The sequence below is a fragment of the Meriones unguiculatus genome, chromosome 20 (genome assembly GCF_030254825.1).
Source record: "Meriones unguiculatus strain TT.TT164.6M chromosome 20, Bangor_MerUng_6.1, whole genome shotgun sequence".
NCBI classification, from domain to species: Eukaryota; Metazoa; Chordata; class Mammalia; order Rodentia; family Muridae; genus Meriones; species Meriones unguiculatus.
The window spans coordinates 41,889,561-41,911,963 of NC_083367.1; the positions used below are offsets into that span (position 1 = coordinate 41,889,561).

General features: G+C 38.0%; 1 protein-coding gene across 3 annotated transcripts in view; it reads left to right on the top strand.

Annotated features, from left to right (window-relative positions):
* Positions 1-22,403, top strand: part of Hs3st5 (heparan sulfate-glucosamine 3-sulfotransferase 5) — a 283,018-nt gene that overhangs the window by 102,760 nt on the left and 157,855 nt on the right. For all 3 annotated transcript variants that reach the window (XM_060373196.1, XM_060373197.1, XM_060373198.1), the window contains exon 2: positions 8,676-8,842. The gene's annotated coding sequence lies outside the window, so the exon portion shown is untranslated. The remainder of the gene's footprint in view (positions 1-8,675; positions 8,843-22,403) is intronic.

The following is a 22,403-nucleotide window of genomic DNA, read 5'->3' on the forward strand; positions in this document are numbered from 1 at the left end:
GCAAAGGGACAAACAAAAAAAAAATCTGCTTGGCATTTGGATAGTCTACAAGATATGAATAGAACTAAAATCATTCACAATTCTTCCACTGGCTGCATGTGTTCAATAAATACTCAGGAACCTCAGTGAACAGTTGAACTGGGTATCTATATAAAGTGAATGCTACGTACTGTGAGCTACGTGTGCTTTGTATAAATTAGCACTACAATGCACTGCAGAGATATCCCTCAATGGCATGTGCTTCATGTGCTTCGGTGGTCATCTTTTTAAACAAAGAGAAAAGAGCCAGAGTGAAGAGTGTCAGTGTGGGGTGTGGGATCAGGTAGATCATCCAGAATGAACACTGTAACTAGTTTGTCCTTGAGGAATATATGGCAGTCAAGGGCACCGATTCTCATGTTATTGTTCTGAAAGTTTGAAAGGGGTGATAGTTTGGTCACACTCACTAGGAACTGACACTTGTGAACCGGCAATGTTAATTCATTTGTGGGAACCACACCTGAGTAGGAATTTCCCATACGCCAGTATCCTTGGATGCGCCCCATCGCTGGGGCCTCTTTGTTGCTTGGCAGTCACTGATCAGTAAACATGGTGGACCAGGGAGGGGTCATAAATCATCTAGCCAGGGAGAAATTTAAAGAGACATCTGCACAGGTTCCAGGTGGGCACAGGATCCTGGCCAAACTCTGAGATCCGGATTTTCTCCTTTTTATTCATAAAGTCCCTGTGGGTCTAAGAGCATTCCACATGATTATACGTTCTGCATCAGAGTGTTTTTAAATATTAATAACTACTCTTATATGGCCACCCCTTCCTGCTGTCAAATAATTAGAGTTTTTTTAATCATAGTCCTTCCTGTATCCTTGTAATGACCTTATTTTCAGATCTTCCTAAGTATATAGGGGAAGTATTCAAACCCTTTAAGTCCCCTGCTTACTGAAAAGAAAAAAAAAATCACAAAATACTGATCATCTAGGGGTAACCATGTATAGATTGTTTTTTGCTTATTTATCTCTCATATTACTATATTGTATTTCTTGCCTCCTTGAGAAGCTTCTGAAATATAAGGGAGAAATACACTTTCTGTTCCTGAAAGTTGTCAAAGGGTACTCAACATCTTTGAATTAGAAGCAGTCAGTGTTGCAAGGAACACTTACATAAAGTGAACAATCTCCTAGACTTAACAAAATAAATTTAAAAAAAGTTTAAAGAAACAGAAAGACTAAATTATAAAACATGTTTCATTTATTTGTTTGTTTGTTTATTGAGACAATGTTTATGTGTCTGTGTGTACAGTTTTGGGTGTCCTAGAACTAGCAGGCCAGGATGGTCTCCAACTCACAGAGATCCCCCTGACTTTGCCTCCAGAGTGCTGGGATTAAAGGTGTGCACCACCACAACCTGACACGTTTCATTTTTTTTATTTTAGTTTTTATTTATTCATTCTACATCCTGGTGGAAACCCCCTCCATCCTCTCTTCCCTGTCCCACACTCCTTCCAGTTTCCACTATCCCCTCTCCCTTACTTCTCAGAGAAGGGGAGCTCCCCCCCCACCAGCTTATCAAGCCACATCAGGACTGAGTGCATCCTCTTCCCCTGTGACTTAGTGAGGTAGCCCTACCAGGGGAAAGTGATCAAAAAGCAGACATCAGAGTCTATGTCAGAGTCAGCCCCCATTCCCCGTACTAGAGAACCCATATGAGGACCAAGCCATCCATCAGCTACGTGTTTCAATTTCTGACGCAAAAAGACAAACTCAGTTTTATCAGTAGATTTAGAAATTGGTAAAAAAATAAAATTTAAAGTGGAATATTCTATATGTAGAACTAAGCTTTACTGTCTCAGAAAGGCAGGCATGAAGAGGTATGGAAAGGCAGAGTACATCCTTTCACCATTCAGTTAAATTCATCTTTATGTATGGAATACATAAACATGCACATACGCAAAGAAGAGCAAAACCCAAACGGTGCAGAATTAACCTACCCTTTGGAGTCTGAGCCACAGGGGAAATTAAAGCATGACTAACACCCTGATGGGATCTATTCTGTGGAAAAACAATTGAGTATTAAGCCATGATTCACTAACTTCCTGAAATATCTTTCAGTGCCCCAGAGAAAAGGTATAAACAGGCTACTCTCTGATCTGTTTTGTTTTTGTTTTTTTCCAAGAAAAAGAAATCATTTTCAAACTGCCTTTCAAGAAGAATTACTTCCTTCCTTCTCTACTCCCCTCCCCCGCCTTCCATCCTTCCTTCTTGGTAGTCTCCTAACAAATGTGACACTCTAAACTGTCTAGAAAGGATGTAGAACTGAACAACGGCTCGTAGAAACAAAGCCGGTTACTTCTTAGAGAAACGCACCTTAGGAAAGCCTCAACATTGATTAAGGATTAAGTCTGCATAAGGATTTTGTTCAAGTACAAATTTTTCATCGTCTATGCTTCCATTTTCTGGCTTCTTGGTTTCTGGACCTCTGAATTCCTTGTTCGGTGTACCTGTCTGTCATTTGGAAAACCTCGTCTGGCCATACTGGAAACAGTGAGGAGCCCTGAGGAAGCAATCAAGGCACACTCCTCCTGCTTACATACATCCTCCCAGGTGTACCAAATCACTGCTTGTTGCCTTCCTCTGCAAGTTCTGATGTTAGACTGCATAGAAAATGGTTCCTCCATTGAGAGTGTGGTCTGCACATAACTCAGGGAAGCACACTGCACATATCTTTGAATTCGCGTTTGAATCCCTGAAATGTCCTTGGCTCTTTTCAGATAAATATTCAATACCCAACAACTCATTTGTAGCCAAGGTAACAATTTTCCTAACTGAGATCTACTCATAAATGCTCTAGCTTTTAATTATCAAAAATATGGACTCTTGCCTCTAGTTTTAAAGACAAATCATGTCATATTAGAAAACACGGGGTTTTGTCCATCTAACCCAAAGTTTGTCAGAAGGCTGTCCATATGCAAAAACACTTCTTCATAACTGATATGCAGAACTTGTACAGAACTAGGACTGTGCCATAGAACCAGACATACTTCCAATTTTCTCAATATTTTTGACAGAATAATGTTTCCCCATGTGTATTTCTCTCTCCCTCTCTCTCTCTCTCTCTCTCTCTCTCTCTCTCTCTCTCTCTCTCTCTCTTTGTTTCCAAAGCTTTATGGCTATATCTTTGGTGTTTAAGAAACTGCATTGTTTTTTTTATAAAATTCACTGTTTAACAGGGACTATATGTATCATTAACTGCTTCAATACTTGATTTCATTTTAGTGCAATTATGCTTATATTCTCTCCATGTATATCTCTCTCTCTTTCACATCCTGACTACAGTTCCCCCTCCCTCTTTTCCTCCCAGCCCCCCCTACTTATTCCCCCATGCCTCCATTCACCCCTCCTCCAAGTTTCTTCAGAAAAGGGCCAGCTTCCCCTGGATATCAGCCAGTCATGGCATAGCAAGTTAAAGTAAGACTAGGTACCTCATCTCCTATTTCCAACAGTGTAGAGAAGTAATGACGTAGCCATTTGTGAGAAAGGAGAAACTTCAGCCTTTTGAAGAGGAACCAGAGTACACTATCAACATCAATGAACCCAATACCTCTCAACTACGCTGCTTGTGTGGTATCTGCTGTCGGTGATGAGCAATTTTGCCAGATACATCCTTACCACCAATAGGCTTATAAATAATCCAGAAACTAAACATGAAGCAAAACAAAAAAAATTACACAGCTCATGAGTTATATCGGTCTATATCTCAAGAATATTAGAAATATTAGAAGTTTCAAATAAGGTTTTGACATGATCAGTCATAAAATTTAAGGACAGTAGATACTAGGAGGAGAAAATAATGCAGGGTAGAGAAATGTAATGTAAGAAAAGGCCATATTAAATTCTGGACAACATGAATTCACACATGAATTTGGTGAAGTGATAGTGAAGAAGAAAGAAAGAACAGATTGGTGTGTGTGTGGGGGGGGGGGGTAATAGAGACCACATTATCGAGGATCCCAAAACAATAAAGCTTGCCTGCAGTCCATGCTGGAGAAGTGGTTGCAAAAAATATGAATTTGAAGCCAACCTTTGAATACACAGTGACAGAAAAAAAAAAAGACTCACAAAGTAAAATCAAAAGAGAGCTGAGCAATTGTCCTTGCTGTGTACTTGAACATCTTTTGGATATATGCCTAGGGGTGGTATAGCTGGATCTTGAGGAAGCCCTATTCCTAATTGCCTGGGAAAGCACCAGATTGATTTTAGAAGCTTTATTTCATAATAGCCAGAACCTGGAAACAACCCAGATGTCCTACAACGGAGGAATGGATAAAAAAATTATGGTACATCTACACAATGGAATACTACTCAGTGATTAAAAATGAGGAAATCATAAATTTTGCTGGCAAATGGTGGGATCTAGAAAAGATCATCCTGAGTGAGGTATCCCAGAAGCAGAAAGACACACATGGTGTATACTCACTTATAAGTGGACACAGACATATAAGATAGGATAAACATACTAAAATCTGTACACCTAAAGAAGCTAAACAAGAAAGAGGAACCGGGGTAAAATGATCAATTCTCACTTAGAAAGACAAATGGGATGGACATTGGAAGTAGGAGAAAACAAGAAACAGGACAAGACCCTACTACAGAAGGCCTCTGAAAGACTCTACCTGGCAGTGTATCAAAGCAGATGCTAAGACTCATAACCAAACCTTAGGCAGAGTGTAGGGAATTATATGTAAGAAGGGGGAGTGAGTAAGATCTGGAGAGGAAGGGAGCTCCACAAGGACCAAATATATTGGGGCACAGGGTTTTTTTCTGAGACTGATTCTCCAACCAAGGACCATGCATGGCTATAACCTAGAACCCCTGCTTGGATGTAGCCCATGGCAGTTCAGTATCCAAGTGGGTTCCCTAGTAATGGGAACAGGGACTGTCTCTGACAAGAACTCAGTGGCTGCTCTTTGACCTCCCCACCCCCAAGGGAGGAGCAACCTTGCTAGGCCACAGAGGAGAACATTGCAGCCAGTCCTGAAGAGACCTAATAAGCTAAGGTCAGATGGAAGGGGAGGAGGACCTCCCCTATCAGTGGACTTAGAGAGGGGCAGGGAGGAGATAAGGGAGGGAGGGTGTAGTTAGGACGGAATGAGGGAGGGAACTACAGCTGGGATACAAAGTAAATAAACTGTAAGTAATATAAAAAAATAATAATTAAAAAAAGAGAGTTGATTATGAGATGTTAAGTCTGAGAGGGAAGAAGGCTCTAATCCATTCTAATTTATGATGTAATGGAGAATTTGGTTTTAGGATCATCCAACTGATGGTGGATGGCATTATTTACAAAAGCATGAAACGTTAGAGAGAAGATGTATTTAAAAATAATTTTATAGTAAAATTACAGATAAATGTGATCTGACGATGCCTCAAAACACCTTACTTGGGATATCAATTAATCACTTAAAAATAAAAGTATGGGAGGGTGACTGGATGAATCAGCAGTTAAAGGAGTTTGCTGCTCTTTCGGAGACTCTTTCAGTTCGCTTCCTGCACACATGCCAGGCAGTTACAACTACTTGTAGCTCCAGGGCATCTGGCACCTTCTTCTGGCTCCACAGACAGCAACAGTCACATGGCAGACACTCAGACATTCCACATAGATAAAATAATAGATAATAAATATAATAGGTAAAATAATAGATAAAAAACGTATAAGCCAGCAGTTATTTAGAGAAAATAAACAGTTATCAAGCGATAGCATCATGGACAGTGAGAGACTCTATTAGTATCTACAGTGGACAAAACTATGTGGATCAGAGATTTTCATAAAATATGAGCATCTAGAAAAGTTTTCTTGGAGTAGAGGAGTGAATCTTTAAAAAAGGTAAATGTGAATAAGAAGTGAAATGAAGGGCAAGGAAGGTAAATACTAAGAATGTAGGAATGAAGAAATGAAGGAATTTTTTTTAATTAAAAAAAGAAAAGAAAAGAAATAATGGCAATCTGAACTGAAGCAACCAAAAAATAAAAATAAAGCTCTTGGTACCTTAGAGATCACCGTATTCCATATTTCTGGAAGTTTCCCTTCTCATGATTTCAGGATGTGTTGTGTGTATGCATTCATGTTTAGCAGAAAATAAGTCCCACGTTTATGTGTTCAGGTTCAGCCAAACACAAGTAATTCTTATTTCCAAACAGCAAAAGCCCGTACTAGAAATCTATTGACCTACTAAAGTTGAATATTGATCCCTCTCATTGTACTCAGAGACTGAGGTGCACTAATTGTCTTGAGCTCATTATGTTACCAATCCTCCCACCAAGCCAAATATATTGGGAGGAAGTTAGGACTACTAGAACACAGACTTAGTTGATTGTGTTCTAAACAGAAAGATGCTATGAAATCAATGGTTTAAGGTGCTAAATCTTAGGGAGATTCTAGGACATGCTGCAGTGCTTAAGAAAAGGGCACATGGTTAAGGACAGAAAGAAGTTTAAAATATTCTGTGAGCACGAAGCTATGGTAATTTCTCAAGGCGCTCCCCACTCCCCAAGGGAGGAGAAGCCCTGCTAGGCCACAGAGGAGGACTTTGCAGACATTCCTGAAGATACCTGATAAAACAGGGTCAGGTGAAAGGGGAGGAGGTCCTCCCCAATCAGTGGACTTGGAAAGGGGCAGGGAGGAGATGAGGGAGGGAGGGTGGAATTGGGAGGGAATGAGGGAGAGGGATACAGCTGGGATACAGAGTTAATAAAATGTAACTAATAATAAAAATTAAAAATTAAAAAAAAGAAAAGGGGGAAATGTGTTGAAGAGGCTTCGGCAATCATCAAGGGTAGAGATGGTGAGCGCTTTCCTTGCCCTAAGAAAGAAATGTGGTTGAAAGGAAGGCAGTAGTGAAGGGACAGACTGAAACACATTTCAAGGAAAGAATTCATGGGACTGTCAAGATCATAAGAAAGGACTTTGAGGTAAAAGTTCTAATCTATTCAGTAGGAATCTGAATATTGTAATAGTTTGGTCATTGAGCCAACAATGAGCACCCACTTTTTAACTTCTCCAATAATGGACTATAGTCTCCCAAACCTACCCCCTGTTTCATTCCATTTTGTTCTAAACAGTTACCATTCCCTGTGTCCCATCATTCCACACAAGCACAAGCTTCTCAGGAGTTGAAAAGAAGGCAAATTCTTACTATATGGAATGATACCTTCCTCTAATTACCAACTACACTCTAAGGAGGAGAGAGAGAGAGAGAGAGAGAGAGAGAGAGAGAGAGAGAGAGAGAGAGGAGAGAGATCACTACAGTCACTGCTGGGCACATGCTTGGCAGTTTGAGGAGAATTGTGTCTTCCAGCAAGGCATCTCCTAACAAGGAATTGAAAATCCAGAGTATTATTTTTATTAGTTTTGTTAGTATTTTGCCTGAATGTAACACATTTGCAGTGCCTGAGGAAGTCAGAAGAGGGCATCAGATCTCCTGGAACTGGAATTATAGGTAGTTGTGAGCCACCATGTAGCTGTTAGGAACTGAACCTCAATCCTCTGAAAGTGCAACCAGCGGTCTTAATCTACCCTCAAATACAGTGGTATTAAGCAGTGGCATTCAAAAATTAGTAGCATTGTCTACACTGACATGCATAGGTGTGCATATGTTTGCTTCTCGAAGTTTTATTGAGTTTTTTTTTTCATATGGCAACAAGATGGCACCTATCTCTAAGTATCACCTCCCTATTCTAGCAAATGTGTAGAACCAAAGAGCATCAAGAGTCTTTCTACTAATAAAGAAAAATTTTGTTAGTATTTTTATTCACTATATTTCACACTGCATTTGTGACATGGTCACATGGTCTGAGACACGGTCATATGATCCCTCTTATTTCTGTTGGTGAGACACAGGAAAGAGTAAGGTAGCTGAGTGGTGTTGGGACCACTTCCTTGAAAGCTACTGTCATACAAGGTCTCCAGTGTTCACTGTATAGTGTTCACTTGTCATTTCGCTTATGGTCTTACATTTACTTACTCTTTGTTTCGTTTTCCCAAGTCATATGGTTTATTATTAATTTTAAAAACTGTTTTACTCTCCTTTTCTATTCATCTTTATCAGCCTCTGCATAACTAACTCAACAAAGACAGTAGAGTTTTGGTTTTCCTAAGTAGGAAAACACATATGAACTAAGAAGGATTTTAATCCATATGTATGCCTAATTATCTTTGAAGCATTGCCCATGTGAAAGAAAACAGCAAAATTACTGGATGATCCCTTGGGGAGTTAGTAAAAATATGCCGTTTTTATGTTTTACATGATATTATAGACTTTTGTGTAAGGATATATTTCCAAGGGACCTCATCAACCTTGACTTGGAAATTCAGTCTGAATTCAACATCTGCGTATTAAAAATAAAGTTAGTAATTATCTCACTTAATTTCAATGTTTGAAAAATAGTCAATTACAGCAGTAGGAACTCCAGCCGACTTCTGTGCATTTGGAGCCATCCTATGATGCTGACCTCACAATGTCATGAAATTTTAAATGACAACTGTGCTAAATCTGGGAGCAGCAAGCGTCAGCCAAGTTTAAATTTAGTAACACAGTTAGTTTGCTAAGAGTAACCTTGTCCAAAGCAGATCCTGGTGATTGTAGATTACAGGTTAACAACTGTCCATCTCTCTGCTCTGTTTAGAGACAACCAGACCCCTCTGGCTTAAGACTTGCAGTGTCTACTGTCCACCTCAGGAGTCTCAAAGGCCAGCTGACAACCTCAGAAATTAGACAACCCACTTCATCATATTCTTGGAAGCCTCTCCTCCATATACACAGAACTTTCTGGATGAGCATAAAGATGTGAAGGTAAGTGATAACTGAGTAAGTCTTAATAACATCAAATTGAATGCTACATTGTTGAAAAGTACACAACCTAAAAGCAATTACATACAAGAAAGATAAGTACTGTTGTGCATCCCACAGCAAAACTAGGAAGTAAACAGCATGGGACTAACAGCTGCTGCAAGCCTCACGGGGCAAAGAGGAAAGGGTAGAGAGGAAGCCTGGATCATCCGACCATCCATCTCTCCTCACAAAACTCCTCAAACAGTTGTCCTAAAACCTGAGTGTGTCCAAGAATCACAGAGAGTGGGAGAAAAGGCCCTGCCTATATTCCAGAGGCTTCAATTCCCAGCAGCTGGGGTGCCCTTCGCCGCCTTTGTTGACTATCCTGATGCACACACTCTGGGGATTTTAGAAACCATGAAACTGGGATTCAGTGTTATGTACATTTCACTTATAAACTTTAGGTTCTACTTTGGCTTTTATGTACTTTCCTTTAGCCATAAGAATAAGTAAAGAGTGACTTTTTAGCATAGAAGTCACAAATTTGCACTTTCTTGCTTTAATCTCCTAAATTTGAATTATTAATTCTCATTAATATCCCTTTTGGAATTTCAGAATGATGAGTTAGTTTTCATCTCCCTTTCACAATGAGAGCACCTCCTTACTATCCCTTTCTGTTACTCTTGTGTGGTGTTGTAACTTATTCATATATTTAGGATTATAGGCTCTAGCTGTAGAAATACCTAGAAGGTAAAGAGCAGTAGGCTCTTCTAGGATTGACTAGAAGTTTTTGTTAGTCTTAGGGCCTTGTCTTTTACACTTCTGAAAACCCAGGCTTTGATTTTAACAGAACAGAACTGTCTTATCAAATATCTCTTTTTAAAAATCTCTCACTATTTTATGGGGAAGAACTTATACATCCTTTGATGCATTTATGACAGGCTACATGTATATTTGGTGACGGTCACTGCACTGATTTCTGCTCCAACACCTCACTTAGCAACTTTGGGGTTTTTATTATTATTATTTGTGATTTTGAATTGATAAAAGGTTTGCTTTTTGTATTCCAGCTACGGAAGTGGCCCTTAGGGACACACTCAGATTTAAAGTTACCGTGAACCCCTGAAGGTTTAACGTGGTGCTATATTCATAGTAGAAGTGAAGTCTAGAACCGAGAGCCTGTCGGCGGATATCAGTATGACTGGCATTTCCCCTCTCGACAACTCTCTATGCTTATTCACACTTAGTAGCTTTCTTGTCCATAAAATGTGAAAAGGAAGAGAAAATATCAAGAAGCACATTTGTATGGCATCCTTTGGCTACACACATTAATCATTTAGTATCACACATAGAATATGGAGTGCATTTATATGCAGAACATGAGGCAGTATTTATAAGTGATAAAATTAATTATTTACAGAATTGTGTTAAGTAAAATAATAATTTTACATGCATTTGTAATCGCAGTTGTTCTCAAGACTATTGCATCTGAATATAAAGTTTGTGCTACACATCACGAGAGTCCTAAAATTTATGAAATATAAATTTAGAGTTAGACAAGCTCTGAAAATAAGTGTTTTAATGTTAATTTTCAATCATGTTTCAGTTTAAAAAAAAAAAACCACTTACTTTCCTGTCCCTTTTCCTTCATTTCTCCTCTTCATTCCCCCTTCCTCTTCTTCCTTTTTCCTAGCAGACATGCAGATAGAGGGCAAATGGACTTATGTCCTCAGGTGAATTACCTTACATCATAGGGATCTTTATCAGACTGTGTTCTTAAAGTACAATATCTAAAGAAAACTTCCCTCAGAGTCTCAGGCCCCCGTGTGAGACTGTTCCAGTGCTCATCAAAATATACAGTGAAAGTAAATGACAGAAAGGTTATGGAATCATAGCTGCATAAAATCCAGGAAGAGGACAGCAAGGCTGAGTTCCTACATTCTGCTCCCCTCAGGAAACCTATTCTCTTCCAAACATGGCATATAAAAGTCTAATAGGAAAAGCAGTAAACCGCCACCTGGTCCGATGTGACTGAACAAGGAGAAATTCACCCAATTTATTTTGCAATAATGATGTTTCGCTAAGGATAGGAACAAGAAACCCCCTTCTGGATGAAGGCTGAGGAGTAAAAAAGGGTAAATATTATCAGTGTGGCTGGATCTAAAACAAGCAACAGTTTCATTAGTATAGGATTCATCTTGTGCCTTCTTACTCCAGAAAGCAATAAGGTTAGCTTCACTCGGGCTTGACCTGCTTGGAAAGAGAAGCGAGGGTTACCAGCAAGGCAGTGCTTTAGAACGGTGGAGACCTGGGGGAACATCAGCGAGACTTAACTTCTGGGGATGTTACTGTTATTATAATCATGTAAAGACACACAAAGGTATTGAAATGTGCTTATTAGTTTCAACATGTTGAGAAGTCATTAAAACGTATTTTAAAATTACCAATATATAAAATATTCATAATCTATGTATGTAAACACAAGAAGTCGTGAAACCATATTTTGACATGGTTTTATTGTCCTTTATTTTTTAAAGCTGGAAATGCTACAGGAGATAGCTTAAAGGAATGAGAATGTTACTTAATTAAAATGATACTGAGTTATCATCAACTGGCAGAATTATATCTTATCTTTTATTACTTTTCTATGGGCCTGTAAAATGTCTTTCTAGCTGAGATATTATTATTATTAGCATATGTTATTTGTACAGAATGATTGGTGACATTTTACACACACATGTAACAAACATATTCTGATCCTTTTAACCTCTGACATGCTTCACCTTAACTTGCCTCACCTCAGTGTGGTCCCTTCCTCTTCCCAAATGGTCCCCCTTCTATTTTTCTGCCTTAAAAAAGGCCTAAATTTAATATAGGAGGGAACACATGCAATATTTGTCCTTCAGAATTCATTTGTTTATAAATATCTCCAGGTCTACTAAATGATATATGCTTAATGTAACCTGAAAATATTTCAAAGGGCTAGAAAATTATCTGGTTTTCTGAAAAGAACTGACATTTTAGAAATGTGAGGGAAGGGCTGGAGAGGCGTCTCAGTGGTTAAGAGCACTGTCTGCTCTTCACAAGGACCTGGGTTTGATTCCCAGCACATATGGCAACTCACATGTCTCAAACCCTCCTAGTTCCAGAGAAACTAATGTCCTCTTCCTGCCTCTATGTCACTGCGGGCATGTGTGCACAGACACACACACACAAAAAAAAAAAATGATATGACAGAAAACGGGGTGTTATTTTTTTGAGTAGTCTCAAGCAAGGTCCTATGATCTTACACTTCATTTTCTTTAGTCAGTATGAGAATAGTGTTTAAACTGAACTAAGTTGTAGGTGTAACGCTCCATCTGTGGTATGCTACAAAATTCCACTTGCTTCGCTCTTCACCGAACACTGGTAATTTCAAATTATAACAACCAATACCTTTCAAAATGTTCCCTATTGCCTGTATTGGATAACTCCAAAGTGCTTTCAGGAATTTGCTCACTGTATTGATTCTTCCATTTGGAGGATAATTGTGTGTTTGCTGCACTGGTGTTGATGTCTTTGCTCTTCAGTCTCTCGTGTAACACATGGCTAGTTTCACCATTATTACTACCAGATGCAGTTGGCCTAGGATTTTGCTCATTTTATATGCATCCAAAGTAATTATCTCCTAGGTTTAATGATAATGTTTCTTAATGGATTTTTGAGGCCAAATTTGTATTGAACAGAAGAACTGGCCTCTAGCTTCAGCATAAGTGAGTGACATTTTAAAACGATGGTAAGAGTTTGTCTCCTACCACCCACATCAGGTCTCTCACAAACACTAGTATCTCCAGTTCTAGGGAATCTGATCCCTGTCCTTCCTGAGCACCCACACACCTGTGTGCTGGTGGATAATCATAAATAAAAAAACAAACCTCTTTTATAAAAAGAAACAGGAAACAAAAACTTAAAGTATATGTGTTTAACAACAAAACCACTGAAAATCATGACCCAGCTACCTGTATGCCATTCCACTGTTAGAATGTAGAAAGTAACTATAGCTATCCAATTACATAAACTCTCCCATATGTCAGACCTGTGAAGTCTTCTTAAGAGCAGTGAAATACTTCTGATCATTTATGGAGGAAAGAGAAAGTGAAAAGGATCCTTTCATGGAAGTCATTGTGGTCCAAAGCCAGACAGTTTGGTCATAGTAGCTTAACCATAAAAATAATAATTAATTAATTAATTAATTTAAACTTTAGTTTTAAAGAGCTCCTAGTTTCTTCCCATTTGGTTTCTTCACCCTAGAATGATACTCTTGTATTAGATATTCCAACAGCCCCCTCCATCCCTAATGGATAACATGCTTCAAAAGAATGCTGTGGGAAAGTGCCAGGATGGCAGAAACACTGTGTGACCTGTACTAACTGGACACAATATTAAGCGCTCAGGGCTGGAGTGATGCTGCTTTCATGAATTTTTGTTCAGTGGCTTTAATCTTGGAGATTGGAAATCTTTGAGAGTCTTTATCTCTGAAACAGCTGTTAGAAGTCTGCAAAAGAATGAATTTTGGCAAAACTAAAAAAAAAAAGTAGCAGATGAGATAGCCAACAGTGAAGAGGGTGTCATGAGAATAAGCCATGTCCCAGCTTTGTGGGAATCACTGGTTTGATGACCAGTCATTCAAGCTGGCTCCTAAAGTGTAAAAGCAGGAAACAGATACTCTGCACATGAAGGCTCTCTAGCAACAATATCATCATGAGCCCCATCTGACAGAACTACTACAGATAAAACTCCATGCAACCAAGAAATGACTATAGATAAAAGAATTAATTCTGATTATTGGATGTATTAAACTAGACAACTAAATCCAAAATGCAAAGGTGCAAATGACAGACTCGGACATGAAGTATAATATCCTTCATGTATAGAATTAAAATGACTGCCAGAAAGTTAGGATGCAATACAAAGTATTTTGAGTGTATAAAATATAGCTAGTGCCTTTCTTCTCATTGCCTGGAGAACAGTAGATGTCATTTAAGTATAACAAATCAAGTTATACAAGTGTAACAACTAGAGGCATATTGAAAAATATAAGAAGATAGTGAGTAGTGTTTTAGAGCCTATAGTGGTAGTTCGTGCCTATAACCAACTGCACTTAGGACATGGAGACAATAGAAGCTTCCAGTGAGAGTTCAACGACTATCTTGCCCTTTATGACACCCTGACTCTACAGAAATAAAAGAAAGAAATAAAACAAGAAAGATGAAAGAGTTATTGTTGAATATTATCTGTAAAAAAAATGGAAGAAATGGAAAATATACACAATTTTCCCATCTACTCATAAAGAAATAACAAACATTCTCCCATTACAAAAGACAGATGTTAACAAATAAAATTAAAAAAAGCATCACACACTGCTGAATTATTTTTTCTCTCTTTGTTTTTTTGTGGGTTTTGTTTGTTTGATTGTTTGTTTGTTTGGTTGGTTGGTTGGTTTTGAGACAGAGTTTTTCTGTGTAGCCCTGAATGTCCTGGAACTTGCTCTGTAGACCAGGCTAACCTTGAACTCACAGATTCACCTGCCGCTGTTTCCAGAGTGCTTAGATTAAAGGTGTGTGTCACCATACCTGGAGTAATAAATGATTTTCAAAGATGCACATATGTCACAAGAAAAAAAAAAGCAGACTTCAACATCTTAAAAAGAAAATACATTTATCTTCTATATCAGTAAATGTAAAGAAATATACTTATTCTTTATTTCTTTAAAGTGAAGTATTCTGCAGATGAGGTTACAGTGCAAAACACACTTTTGAATACATGTATGTAGGGCTGCAACCCACAGCAAGTTATTTTCAAAAAGGAAAGTGGGAAAAACAAAAACAAAAACTATGAAAGTCTTCTAAAGCCCAGTTGCCAAAGTCTCTCTCTTCATTGGCAAAATTCCAGGGTTCAGGGTAATTTCTGGGATTGGATGCAGAATCTTAATTTGCTTTATCTCTTGGGTTACAGACATGAAAGATGATTGAAAGAAAAAAAAATAGGGATGGAGCCCAGGATTCCTTCTCTAGCTCTAGGGACTGGCAACACTGCTACTAAGAAGGAAAACTTTAACTGACCACCGTTTTTTTTTTCTGCAGCCAAAACTGTAAAACTAGCAAAACTTCAAGGAGTGGTGTAAAGGGGCTCTTTGATCTGAAATTATCTCCTGAATAGGAGCAGGCCACTATGGAGGCCTGTACAGACTAAAGTAAACTTTTTCCTGATTAGCTTAGGCTGATAGTTAGAGTCTTAATCCACTAACTTGTTTGTAAATCAGTAAGAAAAAGAAAAAAGGAAAGAAAGTAAGCAAAGACCATTCATGCCCACAGGCTCAAGGGAAAAGGTGGATAAAGTTAAGAACTTTAATTCGCCTTTTCATTGTGTCCCATAAGTTTGGGTATGTTGTGCCTTCACTTTCATTGAATTCGAGGAAGTCTTTAATTTCTTTATTTCTTCCCTGACCCAGCTGTCATTGAGTAGAGGAAGGGTGGGACTGGGAGGAAATGAGGGAGGGGTCTGTAACCTGTATAAAAAGTAAATAAAGTATAAAATAATAATAATAACAATAAACTAAAGGAGCAAGAATTTTTTAAAAAAGAATTTTAACTTCTACAAAGTCCCACAAACTTATATATGAAGTTGATGTTGATTTCTGCTAGCATCTCCTATGCAGAGACTGCAGCAAGTTTAGGTTGCCAGTACCATATTATCAGCCTATATGTACACATAGACAAACAATCATGCCTATAAGCCTGTTCATATTTATACACACATTCAATGGACAAAACAAAAGGAGCTCCTTACATACATAAAGACAGACAATCACATACACTCATATAGCATATGTATAAAAACCAGACAGACTGAAAATCTAGATACATATTTACAACTCATGGATGAAGTGAATTCCAGTGGGCTTTTATTCAATTGACTTGGCTTTTATTCAATGGGCTTCTACCACCAGGCTTCTGCCAATGAGCATCTGCCAAAAGGGTTCTGCCAATGTTTATTGTATGGTCATAGCTTTATATCTCTGAGACAAAGCTACTAGAAAAGGAATTACCTCATAGTCAAAAGGGCAATTAATTACAAAAACAGATGAATTCTAAAATACAACAGGTTACATGTTTTAAAACTAAACATTTCTTATCTGTGTATCCATTACATAAGTGTATAGTGAGTTCAGAGTGACAAAGTTTGTCAAAGCCTAAAGGTTAATAAGTTCTAAAAGTTACAAGAATATATGCCTTTTAAATTAAGACTGATATGGATACATATTTTCAGCTATCTCTAAGTTTATAGTGAGTTTAGGACAATAATAATTTTATTTGTCTTTCATTCTAAGAAAAAAGTAAATTTAAAATGACAATATATAATGCCATAGGTGACAATGTATAAGGAATTAAAACAGAACAGTTTGTCTATATTTTTACATTAAGTTTGTACTTAATTAGACATTGCTGGTAATCCAACTGTAATTTGGTTTATAGGAGGTTTAAACCAATTTGCCTATATTTATGGTATATACCAGGATTCATGAATGAAGGCTTAACTTGAAGACAAAAATCTGCCTTAAGTCTGTCTCCTAGTGAGTAACTTGGATGTCCACAAAGGTATTTATTGCAGCCATAAATTTTTTTCTATAGTTGTTTTAGAAGTCCTAAAACAATTTAGCTTTAAAATTCTTTGAATCAAGTCAGCAATTCCCTAATCAGCAACTAATTCATCTGACCAGTAGTAAATCTTCAATAAGATCCTATAGGACATTTGCTCAACCAGAAAGTGATGATTCCCATCATACCAGATTATAGAGAAATGCAGCAGTGCACAAAGAATGACTGTCAGAGACTGGAAACAATTCTGGGCTGTATAATGGTACAGTCCTTGCAAAAATACCAGATCCTTTTCCAGAAAGCCCACCTGCCTAATGAGAGCTTCTTTAATAGAATGGCTCCTAACAAAAAATAGTGAAACTATACAGTATCAGGAAAACTAAAATGCAGACCTTAAAGTATTAGCCAAAACATTGCAGAGGCTAATGAACACTGATGGGTATAATGCAGAGCAGAAGTATATAACATGAATAAACAGAATCTTATGAATGACCAAAAGCATTTCCCCAGCATATAAGCTTAACTTCCAAGAAGGCCTCAATAGGTAGAAAATTCAGCTGCTGAATAAAGTGTAGAAAGTCATCTTCTGCATTACAATAAAACATTTGAGCTCAAATTTATGTCAAAGAGATGAACTGAATCCCACTCGTCTCCTTGTTCTTTTGTATCAATCTTCTGCCCTTGCAGCCTTCCCCCAAATATCTAAAAAAATTAAACAAAATTCTATATTAAGCAAAAAGTGAGTACTTGCCTAATCGTAACTTATTCTTCACTGGTAGCATAAGGGTTTATAGCTATTTCTCTTTTGCAAAGGAGAAATACCAACATTCTTGATTTACTTGATTTGAAGCGAAGTGGAATGTTCAAATTCCCACCACCCCAAACAGGCATTCTTAACAGCAGGACACAATTTCAGACTTTTGCAGTCAAGAGGTTTCTGCTGAGCAAAAATTTTCATTCAATTTCAGAAAGCAGATGATAATAATTTTCCTATCCTCTGCACAGCAGGCTTCTTCCCTTCATTTGCAGGTCCCTTAAAGGAACATCTGTGCAACTGCAGGTCCAAGTAATACGTCGTTCAAACGTAGCCCCGTTAACTCAGCTTACTTATACTGCAAAGCCACTTACCTTCACCAGTGAGACGGAATCTAGTTCAATCGCCCTTCCAGTGTAGTTCCTGCTAGTAGTAAATGCAATGTCTTTATGATAACAATCTTCTAAAAGCGTGGAAAATTACAACAAAGCTGTCCTGAGGCAGTTAAAAAAAAAAAAACACGTCTGCTGGTGTACCGTGTTACTGTTAAAATGAAAGAAGAATGTACAAAACTAAAACCTTAATACATTGCTCTTGATGATGTATGACTTAATAATAAAAAAAGGACTGAAGCTATTCTGTTTTGTAGCGATATTCTTCCTAGATTTCCCAGTCTTCCTAAATTATACAAGTTTTCATGAGTTTAATTTTTTCAAATTTTTATTTATATGATTTTGCATACATACATGTGTACATGTGTGCTCAGGTATGCATACATATTTGTACTCATGTGTAAAAACCCAAAGACATCCCTAGGCATATTCTCAGAAAAGTTACCTTCCTACTTTGAAACAGCATCCTCATTGGCCAGAAATTCATTGGTTGTTAAGTTGGCTGGCCAATGAGCCCCAGAGACCCACATGTCTTTACTGCTGGACTTGGGATTACAGTCACATGCACCATACCTGGTTGGACAAGGAATTCATGACCTCAGGCTTGCAGGGCAAGCACTTTACCAGTTGGGTCATTTCAGCTTTCACAATACTTGATTTCAATTTTAAGGAACAAAATTCTCTTACATTGTTAAGGAAAGATTGCTCACATAACATCTGTTGTATGGTCCTGCTACAGTAAAAAAACATCTGAATGTTACTTAAGCCATAAAGCTATATACAGATATTCTGTTTTTACCTTTAAGTAAATATTTGCTTTTCAGTCCTGGGGGTCAAACCTAGGACATGTACATACAAAGAAAGCATTGAACAGTGAGCCACATCCTCACCCAAAATATGCAGATTCTCTACAGTGCTATGAGAGCACATTGGCTATGCCATGACAGCCACACTTTCATTGTGTCTGACCTGCATGGCAATTTTTATATTTTTAATTTTTTATTATATTTATTCTCATTGATTCTGTGTGTGTATGTGTGTGTTTCACATGTGAGCACACGTGGGAGTCCAAAGGCAACTTTTGGGAGTCAATTCTCTCATACATGTAGGACCTTCTGATCACACCCAAGTCATCAGTGGTGGCAAACACCTTTACCCTAAACCAACTTACCAGCTCCATAATAATCGATTTGTAACAGGAAACATTCACTTGTCCAGTCATGCTCATTTTGTGTGTGTTTCAAGTCAGTGTCTCAGGAAACCTCATTCAAATCTTCCTGCCTATATACCACTTGAGCCTGAGAATTACAGGCTGCAATGAGATGCAGTCTTCGAGTGCTTTATACGGCCCGATATACCTGTCTGTCCTTGTGCATAAAAAGTATACATTGGTCATGCACTGTTTGGAGATTTTAGCTAAGAACTCAGATTCATACCTGGGTCCATGCTAATTAAATGAACACTTCATTCTTCAGCAAATAAAATAATAATAGTGAGTAATTGTTAACGGCGAGCGTATTCTAAAACCCAAGAAGCATCCTTGAAGAAAATTCACAAAAGAATATTTATTCTCCAGGCACTCTGTTTGGGAATGGTGCACAATAAGAAGCAACCACAAGAAAATAAATTATGTGGTATCAAGAGAAGTATAAGAGAAAGAAAGCATAGACAAAAAAAAAACAAGATGAGTGAGGACTAACTTTTGAGGAAGTAGACAATAGGCTTGAGGACCAAAGTGACAGGAGGTGGGGAATGGGCTCAGTGCTCATACTGTTGGTACGAATTCTACAAGTGGATGGTTTTCTATTCCCAATCTGATTGTCATGTAATCAAAATGGATTCAATTCGGAGGTCAGAGTCACTTATTTCCAACACTTTGCTGAGTGATGATCCTTTATGAATTAATTTTTATATTAGTTACAGTTTATTTACTTTGTATCCCAGCTATAGCCCCTTCCCTCATTCCCTCCCAATCCCATCCCCCTCCCTCATCTCCTCCCTGCCCCTCTCTAAATCCACTGATAGGGGAGTTCCCCCGTCCACCTTATCGTAGCTTATCAGGTCTCTTCAGGACTGATGTCCTCTTCTGTGGCCTAGCAAGGCTGCACCACCCTCATGGTGAGGGGGGAGGTCAAAGAGCCAGCCACTGAGTTCATGTCAGAGACAGTTCCTGTTCCTCTTAGTAGGGAACCCTCTTGGATACTGATGTTCCACGAGGTAATTCCGAGCAGGGGTTTTAGGTTATATATATATGCATGGTCCTTGGTTGGAGAAACAGTCTCAGAAAAGATCCCTGTGTCCAGATATATATTGTTCTTGTGGAGCTCCTGTCCTCTCCAGGTCATACTAACTCCCCTTTCTTTCATATGATTCCCTGTACACTGCCAAAGGTTTGGTTATGAGTCTCAGCATCTGCTTTGATACACTGCTAGAGAGAGTCTTTCAGAGACCCTCTGTCCTGTTACTTGTTTTCTCCCACTTCCAATGTCAAAATTTGAAAATCTAAATGAAATGGACAATTTTCTTGATCGAGTCTACTTACCAAAGCTGAATCAAGACCAGGTAAATCAATTAAATAGTCCTATATCCCCTGAGGAAATAGAAGCGGTCATCGAAAGTCTCCCATCCAAAAGAAGCCCAGGACGAGATGGTTTTAGGGTAGAATTCTACCAGACCTTCAAAGAAGAGCTAACTCCAATTCTCTTCAAACTATTCCACAAAATAGAAACAGAAGAAACACTACCAAACTCATTCTATGAAGCCACAGTCACCTTAGTACCTAAACCTCACAAAGACCCAACAAAGAAAGAGATTTTCAGGCCAATCTCCCTTATGAACATTGATGCAAAAATGCTGAACAAAAACTTGCAAACTGAATATAAGAACACATCAAAGGTATCATCCACTTTGACCAAGTAGGCTTCATCCCAGGTATGCAGGGGTGGTTCAATATATGGAAATCCATCAATGTGATCGACCATATAAACAAACTGAAAGAAAAAATCCCATTTGTCTTTCTAAGGGAGGATTGATCATCTTAGCCTGGGTCCTCTTTCTTGTTTATCTTCTTTAGGTGTACAGATTTCAATATGTTTATCCTCTTATAAGTCTAGTATATACTTATAAGTGATATATACTTATATATACTTATATATACTTATATATACTTATATACCGTGTGTCTTTCTGCTTCTTGGATATCTCACTCAGGATGATCTTTTCTAGTTTCCACCATTTGCCTGCAAATTTCATGCTTTCTTTGTTTTTAATTGCTGAGTAGTATTCCATTGTTTAAATGTACCACAATTTCTGTATCCATTCCTCCATTGAGGGACATCTGGGTTGTTTCCAGGTTTTGGCTGTTACAAATAAAGCTGCTACGAACATGGTTGAGCAAATGTCCTTGTTGTGTACTGGAACCTCTTTTGGATATATGCCTAGGAGTGGTATAGCTGGATCTTGAGGAAGCACTATTCCTAATTGTCTGACAAAGTACCAGAATGATTTCCAAAGTGGTTGTACAAGTTTACATTCCCACCAGCAATGGAGGAGGGTTCACTTTTCTCCACAAGCTCTCCAGCATGTGTTGTCACTTGAGTTTTTGATCTTAGTCATTCTGATGAACATGAGGTAAAATCTCAGGGTCGTTTTGCTTTACATCTCCCTGATGGCTAAGGACGTTGAACATTTCTTTAAGTGTCATTAAGTGCCATTCTATATTCCTCTACAGAGAATTCTCTGTTTAGCTCTGTATCCCATTTTTTAATTTAATTGCTTGCTTTGTTGTTTTTTAACTACTTTGGTTCTTTATATATTCTGGATATCAGCCCTCTGTCAGATACAGAGTTGGTACCAAACTCATTCTATGCAGCCAATTACCTTGATACCTAAACCACACAGAGACCCAATCAGAAAAGAGAACTTTAGATCTATCTCTCTTATGAACATTGATGCAAAAATACTCAATAAAATACTTGCAAACCGAATCCAAGAGCACAAAAAAGATAACATCCACCATGACCAAATAGGCTTCATCCCAGGCATGCAAAGGTGGTTCAATATACGGAAATTCATCAATGTAATCCACCATGTAGACAAACTGAAGGAGAAAAAAAACACATGATCATCTCCTTAGATGCCCAAAAAGCATTTGACAAAATCCAACATCAATTCATGCTTAAAATCTTGGAAAGATCAAGGATACAAGGCACATACCTAAACATAGTAAAGGCAATATACAGCAGGCCTATAGTCCACATCAAACTCAATGGAGAGAAACTTAAATCAATCCCACTGAAATCAGGGACAAGGCAAGGCATTAATTTTTGTACTTGAGATTCTTACCTGATAGTTCCCCTATATTAGAGAAAGCATCTACATGTGTTAACTAACACTAAGCTCAGTCTCCTTTACTTAGCTTTGTTATAATTTGTCAATGAACCAGTATTATTTAAGTGATGCTACAGATAACCAGATACTCAACAAATAAGGAAGATTACGTTTAAATGTATCTTCCCTCTTTATATTTTATAACTCATGTTTTAATTTTAAATGTTCATAGTATTGATGTAAGTATAATTCATGTCAATGATGTTAAGCAAAACCCAACTAAAAATATCTGAAGAGACAGGTGTCAGTATGTTAATTTTTAGAGTAAACTTGGGTCTTGAATGTACCTATTCAGGGAACCACTAGATAAAATTCTCACACAGTTCTCAGAAAAATGATGACTGAGCCTAAATTTGAATACATATTAAAAACCAGCCATCCCTAATTTAGTTCATTTTCTGATGTTGCCT